Raw genomic sequence first — 8,315 nt, forward strand, 5'->3', positions numbered from 1 at the left:
CCCCAGCAGGGATGGGCCAGCAGGCAGTTCCCACCGTGCTGGGGATGACCTGGAGCACCCAGCCAGAGCCCTCTGTCACACAGTGATGGTGAGCCCCAAGGGAGAGGCCACAGCCCCATATGTGGGAGAGCAGCTGGCATGGCTGGTGGCAGGGCCATCTTGGCAAGCAGGTGCTGTCCCCATCAGATGACATGCAGGAGGGACATCAGGGCTGAGAGGTGGCCAGGGGCTGGGCCACTCTGTGGTGGTGGTCTGGCCACAGGGCAAGGGCTGGGTGTGTGCAGGAGGGGTGGAAGTAGCTGGTGGGGAGGGCTCAGGGCAGAACATGTACCAAGCAGCAGGGCAAACCCAGGCAAAGTGTCAAAATATGTTACCCTGAGGAGGGACTTTAATGGACCACACATTGAAGGAGTTCTGTGTGCATTGCAATACTGAATACTGAATTTTAAGAACAAATACCTACATACCTGATGCTGCTTTCCAGATTTCATGACATTGTTCATCTGTCGCTATGCTTCTTCTGCAACCCAACATTTACATACATCGTGTCTCACAGTGGAGAGTAAAACACCGTGCTGGAGAGGACGCCAGTCAATGCACCATGGATACTCTGAAAGAATAACGGCAAGGTTCAGAGCCAGACAGGTATGGATATCCCTCTCTGCTTGGAAAGGCAAGAGATGCCACCTTCTTGGAACAAATTGCAGTTCCTATAATACAAAACACAACCCTGAGTATGAAGAGCACTCAGCCTCCCTTTGTTTTAATTGGCCCTTTGGTGGACCAGTCGAGCTTGCTGCCAAGAGGTGATTTATGGACAGCAGTTAGGTGAAACAGAATTAGTTCCTTTCTGTTCTGTTATTTTTCACAACAGTGCTGTAAGGAAAGCTTTCTTTTTCAGAGCACGTATTCCCATGTTTATTCCCCATAATTGCATCCATTGTTGATGTCTGCTGGCTCCCCACTGAGACCAAGTTTCCATTGTCCAAATGTATGGATGCTGTCCAAAAGTGTGAGAAGAGGCAGGCCTGGAGTTCCAAATGTGGCCGTCATTTGACCAAAATGTAGATCTGCGGAACAGAATCCAAGCTACTCACCTCATCTTTTTCCACAGCTAGTGCAGAAGATTGGCACCTCCAGAAAGTGATTTATCATGTTCTCATCCATAAGACTGCTCTAGAGATGACTGGGCCTGTAGACAGACCCTCATGGACTAGCTCAGCATAGATGCCCAGCTACGTGTACAATCAAGTGAGATGGATCACAGCCAAGGAGCTAAGGCAGGCAAAGAGTATTTAAGTGGGAACACAAGCCCAGGAATGTGAAGTACTCAATGTCTCTCATTCAGCCAGTGGCAAAATCAGAAATGCACTTTATCCAAAATATCTCTGCATAGGCCAATGCATGTTTTCCCACACCAGACTAATGTGCTACCTGGGAAAGGAGATGTTCAACATCCTGGACACATGGCCTCCACACCTGCTATGGCCCAAGGAGAGTAACCATATGTTGCTTCAGGGAGTTCCTGCTTATCAGAGCTCAGTTGTGTATAAAAACCTGTGGGTTGAGCTCTGCTGGCTACTTGCCCTGCTTGTAGGGGAATGAATGCAGTTTCTCTCCTATGCAAATATGCTGCTGTGTAAAAAGGGATGCTTTCATGCTGCAGCCTTTCTCCCAGAAAGCAGGGACAGCCCTTCCCTCTCCTCAGCCTGCTGCTTCATGTCACAGCACTGCAGGGAAATTTCACTTCTCTCAGATCTGAGCCATGTGGCTGAAAGTGGGCAGGAGAGATGGTGCCTAGGCAGGGAAGGTGAAAAAAGAGGAATGAGCAGAAACTACTAATAAAGTTTAAGTTCTCTGTGAAATGCAAAACTTTGCCAGTCACATGTTGGGAATCATGCGCTCATGTCTGAGCCCCTCTGGTTTGGAAAGGCAGAAACATACAGACATATAGATCACTTAGGTAGCTACCCCACTCAAGTGTTTTACAAAGAAAGGGACTTCAAGAAGTTTTGCTCTTTTACCATGAAATCCCCTTTTGAAAGCAGTGAGAAGTGCATTTCTCCCCTAAGATGACTGTTGTTATTGCTCCCACTTGATGCTGTCTGCAGATTCTCAGGCACTGCCAGAGGTGGCAGGAAAGTGAAACACAGGTCCTGTGATGCTCCATTATGGACAGATGCAAACAACATGCTTCTACTAGCCCAGGACAGTAGCAGGCATGTTTTGAACCACTGACCTAGAAAAGCTTTGCTCCTCAGGGGTGCTGGTCCACTGAGTAAAAGCAGATTTTAATACTCCCTAAACAGCAGGTGAACACAGATGATAAGAGGCTGTGACACCAGGGTCTGTACATTTTCATTTGGTACGCTGTTGCAATAGACATATTGTGACACTAAAGCGATACAAGGCAGCCCTGAGCAATAAAATCCTCACAATTACAGTGTCTCAGGGACAGCAGGTTTCCAGCCCATCAGCTATGACAGGGCAGGTCAGTCCTTGCTTTGCTAAATGAGTGCCTGACAGGTTGCAAAGGCACCTCTGGCTGAAAGACAGATGTCAGATGAAATGAAATGAATTCCCAGCAGGCCACCTCTGGAAATCATTAGTCTCCTGTGGTCTGCAGATATCTCTTTACAAGCCACATGACCAAGCAAGATTTCAAGGTGACAGTGTGGCAGCACAAGTGATGCACAGGCTGGCAATGCAGGTTAGAGCTGAATGCTGTTTTCCTCCAGGCACTACCATTAACTGCCTGTTTCTGAAACACCAGGGTTTTATCTGTTACCTGCAGCCATGTCTCCAAAGCATGCAGAGAGTGTGAAAACCAGCACAACTGCGGCTGCTCGCAGGCATCGCCCTCCTGTCTAGCCATGCTGCTCACGCTGTGACATCCACAGAGGGGTCCAGGTGGGTGCTGCACTGAAGAAGCAGTGGCTCTGACAGAGGGTGAGCATCCTCTGCCGAGAACAGAGCCTCAGGCACACTTGCCAATGAAAGGAACAGAAGCAGAGTAATTTCTGCCATTTCTTTTTCTATCATCAATGCTATCAGCTCAGACTTCCTCAGATCTTCTTGTTTTCATCAAGAAAGGAGAAAGTCTGATTGGGTTTTCTGTGGTTTTAATGGCTTTTTATCTAAGGGAGACTCTTAATCTCTCTTTCCAGCTGTAATTCATGGAGTAGAAGGTGACATAAAGGGAACCCAAAAGCCTGATGTAGGAAACTATGATTTTCACTTCTCCTTGACCTCCTGCTTAGCATCATGCTATGGCTCTTACTTTCAGCCCCCGCTGTTCAGTATCTGGCATGTGCTTTTCTGAGTCACACTTATGTAATTCCTTCCCCATCAACATCAGGTAGACCTTGGTCATTCAGGATTTAGAGTGGGTTATTCAAATGGCAGCAACCTGATTAAGTCTTTCATAATGCTGTTGTCATTAAACCTCATGCCTTGTCATCAGTTTAATGTTGGAGGGTTTATCTATAGCCTTTGATCTGACTGATTCCAAATTCTGCAGTGCTTGTTGCCTGCTGGCTAAGCCAGCCTGCTGGCATTCAGTTATCTGACCTTCTCTAAGGGACTGGTTTGAGAGACCTCACTGGTTTTGTCTTGGTCCCTTTATAGCTCTTCTTTATATTTACAAAGATTTAAGAGTAGATGTTATTGTGTGGACAGAGATACCATCTGTGGAGCTCAGCAGCTCTCTGTCCTCCCTTCCTCTTCTGAATTTGAATGAAGTTATATAAAACATCTTTGTTCTGTCTCTGAGATTAGTCTCATTTCATACTGCTTGGTGCCCTCTGAACATTGCATTGATTTGAATCCAAATGCCACAGTCACGGTCACATGAAACCATGTTGCTTCTTTTCATTGCTTTGGCTCAAGGCAGAGCATGGACTTCTGCCTGGTGGTTTGCTGCCTGGCAGGGCTTGCACATGCTCCTGCACATGTCTTTGCTAACATGTCATATTGCTCTAACAACAGTTGAAACCAGATGTAACTGAGCCGAGCTTGGGGCTGTTTTTTAAGGACTTTTCCTTCAGTTTTCAGCAATAAGTAGTACACACTTCCTCTGGCATTTCCAGGGTTCAGTACAGAGGGACTGGAGCACCCTCCTCTCACTTGCAAAGGCAGAAGTTAGGCAGAGGGAGGGGATGTGAGAAAGATCATGCAGGGTTTCAGGGGCTGTGCAGGGACTGCAAGCCAGGCCTGAGGACTGGACTGCCCTGTGAAATGTTGTGAGCAGCCTAGTGAAAAATGCTGGAGAGTAAAGAGAAAAAGGGTACTGGAAATCAGGGGGAGGGGTTTTAAGAAGTGCCCTTTGAAAATCCTGCCCTAAACTGATTAAAGAAAAAAATATCTTGGAGGAACTGCAGGATATAAAAATCTCATTCAAAGGAGGATCCTAAAACTACAGTGAATGTTCATTGTCAATTTGCATAGCAATGGGAGGCCAGAGGCCACAACCTGGCTGCTTTCACTGTGCTGTGTAACAGCACAAGGTCTTTTTCTTAAAGCAGCGTCAGTCCTGAATCCATTCTTATGACTAATCCATGCTCACACCACCTGCAGCTTTGCCCTCACTGCCCACTGCCGTGCCTGGCTATGGAACCCTGACATGGACCAGACATCTTGCAGGGCCAAGGGGAGGTGGGTGCTCATCTGTCACCCTGAGTCAGGGCAACCTCCCAGGGCGGCTCCCCCACTGTAGCCCACTTTGCTCAGGTTACCGCAATGCTTACAGCACCCCAGGCCTAGGAGGCATTTTTGCTCTGCCTGTCCCCTCTTTGCCCAGCATCACCCCATGGGCTCCCTGCCCTTTTTGTGCACCCAGAAACACACACGAAACACATCTTCTTCTGTACTTTAGTAAGTAATGACAACATGATCTGTGCTGGCAGCTGAAATATCATCATTAGGCAGCCATCTAAGTGCTCTATCCAGCCAAACAGGCGCAGTTTTCCAGGCTGTTGTTCCGGGCTATTGTCAGAGCTAAGCCTACACTGCTGCATTAATTCATGACTTTGGAGGAGGGGCCATTTTACAAACAAAAGAGGGCTTTTAAGATTATTTTAAATCTTTTTCTTTAGACTGTGAAACACCAAGTGGCAGTGTGGGAGAGGAGCCAAGTTGCAGCATGTCTTCCATTCCCCCCGAGTCAGAGGCAATCCCTATGGGAGCTTAGCTTTTCCTGGGAGAATAGCTGTAAGAGCACTCACTGATCTTTTTTTTGGGAGCTTATGGTTTGCAGAGGCTTTCATCAGGGTGTGTTTCAGCATCCTGACCAGGAGGCAATCTTAATTCTTTTCTCACCAGTAATCTCCTAGACTGAATTTACTGCTCTTCAGCTTTATCCCTTAAGCAGTAGGCTAAAATGTTATTTCATGGTTTTACACTTAACATTGAAAAGGTGGAAAAATAAAGCAACTAAAAATAACAGGAACCCAAAACTGCAGCAAACATGTAAGCCTTTCTGTCAACATAGCCCAGTGAAAACAAAAGAGCAGGAAATTCTGATCTGTGTGAAGACTGATTTTTGCCACTTATTGAAAATGCAGAAAATTCAATTACAAGCTCTGTCATTATTTCCTGCAAAAAACCCACTCCTGGGTACAAATTTAACTCTTCCCTCCTCTTGCTTTCAGAATTATTGGTTTAACAAAGCGAGGTAATGTAACAACATTTCCAAATGCGACTGGCCCTGCAGCCGCACTGGCGGGTGCCCAGCACGGCCCCTGCCGAGCGACGATGCAGAAGCGTTCCGCATGGAGGCAGCTTCGGCTAAGGAGAGAGGGATCTGCAGCAATCCCTGTGGTTCTGCAGCTGCCTGGATTGATTAGCGCTTCTCTTCGCCTTGTTCACCTTTTTTTCCAGACTTTACACCGGTGAATAGCTCTACATCGCCCCTGGCATGCAAAGTCGAGTTCCCACTTCTGCGTTGAGTGGCTGAAGCTGAACCTGAAAGAAGTGATGAGTCTGCACCACAACCCTGAGGAGAGAGACCCTGCAAGGCTCTAGCAACCTGGACAGCCTTAGGGGAATGCTGCCTGGCTCAGTCTCTCTCTCCCTGCTTTCTTCTTTTCCTTCTACCAGGATCTGAAAGCAGGAGGGAGTCCAATGTGGCCAGCAATTTTGTTGCCATTAGTTGTGTACACCTCAAATTAAAGCAAATCAGAAAGGCACACTCTTATCTCAGGTCACAAAACTGGTCTGTCCTTTTTTATACTATAGATTATGTTTGGAGTAGTGAAAATTGCTTCTGCCAGCCCCAAAGAGTCACAGTTTTGCCCCTGTATTTAGCTGGCTGGGTGGGAACTGCTTTTCGGTGGCCACAACTCCAGAAAATGGAAGTCCCATAACCTCCACAGTGTGGAAGGAGCCAGTGAGTTTCTTGCTAATGAAGTGCATAAACCCTATATGATTAAAACCACTCTCTGAGTGAGACATTTGGTGGTAGAGCCTTTTGGAGTTGAATATTTTGGTGTCTCCAAGAGAGTGCTCACCTGGCTGCTCCTCTCATCTTGGGGAACAGCTTGAAGAATTCAGTGGCTGACTCAGCTAAGAAATATTTGGACAGTGCAAAATCCTTCCCCGATACAAAGACATTTGGCAGGAGAGCATGACAAAAAGCACAACAACTATGTTAACAAAGCTGGCCCCAGCTCTTTGAGGCAGGCATCTCGTTGTGCAGACACTGCCATGCCTGCTCATCTGCCTTGCAGTTCTCACCTGAGGGATGCAGATACAGCGTGATCAAACAGGTAACACACCAGGCTGGACATTAAGAGACATGTATGCTTGCCCTTGAGATGCTACCAAACTGCTACATGACTGAAGGTGAATCATGTCACCTCTTCATGTCCACTTTCCCTCTTCAGACAGACATGCTCTGTCCTGGCTCTTTTGGTCCAAGATTGTCTCTTTCTCCTCACAAGCACAGCACCTATTGCAAGGAAGGACCCAAAATCAACCATAGATCACCAATAGAACTGTTGGACTGCGAAGTTTTTTGAGATCCTCAAGGTAGGAGACCCCCCTTGCTCACACATACCGTGCACACAGCCACGCCTTTGCAACCTTTGCAAGACCTACGGTGCTGGGGTCTTTGGAAGTGGTTGATCATAGAATGTCCTGAGTTGGAAGGGACCTACAAGGATCATCAAGTCCAACTCCTGTTCCTGCATATGAAAACTCCACAGTTCACATAATGTGTCTGAGGGCGTTGTCCAGTCTCTTCTTAAACACTATCAGGCTTGGGGCCGTGACACCTCCCTGGGGAGCCTGTTCCAGTGCTCCACCACCCTCTGGGTGAGGAACCTTTTCCTGATGCCCAACCTGAACCTCCCCCGCACATCTTCCTGCCATTCCCTCGGGTTCTGTCATAGGTCACTAAAGGTAAGAGATCAGCACCTGGCCCTCCTCCTCCTCTTGTGAGGAAGCTGTAGACTGTGATGAGGTCTCTGCTCAGTCTCCTTTTCTCCAGGCTGAACAAACCACGTGACTTTAGCTGCTCTTCATACAGCTTCCTCTCCAAACCCTTTACCAACTTCATAGCCCTCTTCTAGGCACTTTCTAGTAGCTTTATATCCTTTTATTCCTGTGGTGCCCAGCACTGCACACACTGCTCCAGGTGAGGCCACACCAGTGCAGAGCAGAGTGGGACAGTCACCTCCCTCACCTGGCTGGCAATGCTGTGCTTGGTGCACCCAGGACACAGTTTGCCCTCTTGTCTGCCAGGAACACTGTTGGCTCATGTTCAACTTGCCATTGACCAGAACCCCCAGATCCTTCTCCGCAGAGCTGCTCTCCAGCATCTCGTCCCCCAGTCTATATGTACAGCCAGGGTTGTTGTGTCCCAGGTAGAAAATCCGGCACTTGTGCAGGTTGTGCATGAACTATTCTTAAAACGTTATTAAAAACTGTGTCTTCCACTGGGAGAGGAAAAAAAAAATAAAGTAACAAAAATTCAAAGCAATCTCTACACTCAGGACCTGTGAATAGAAGCCATAGCAAACCAAATGTCATTATAAGCTGGAACAAGAAGTGCTAATGCTAGAGCTCATTTGCATATTTAATAATTAGAAGAGCTCCACAGATAGGGGATTATCAGCGCACAGGGCTCCCTCAGGGGGAACATTCCTTGAGCAGCAGAAAGAGATGGGGAGATGGTGATGCTCTCTCCTCCCTCACAGCAGGTTTGTAGCACCATCAGGGTGGTGGCTGCTGGGGCAGCCGGCACAGCCAGGTCACCTCTCCTCCTCCAAGGAGGGGGCACAGTGCCACGTGGGCCCTTTTGGGGAGACCCTGGATAC

Source organism: Nesoenas mayeri (assembly GCF_963082525.1).
Source record: "Nesoenas mayeri genome assembly, chromosome: 3".
In the NCBI taxonomy this organism is placed as follows: domain Eukaryota; kingdom Metazoa; phylum Chordata; class Aves; order Columbiformes; family Columbidae; genus Nesoenas; species Nesoenas mayeri.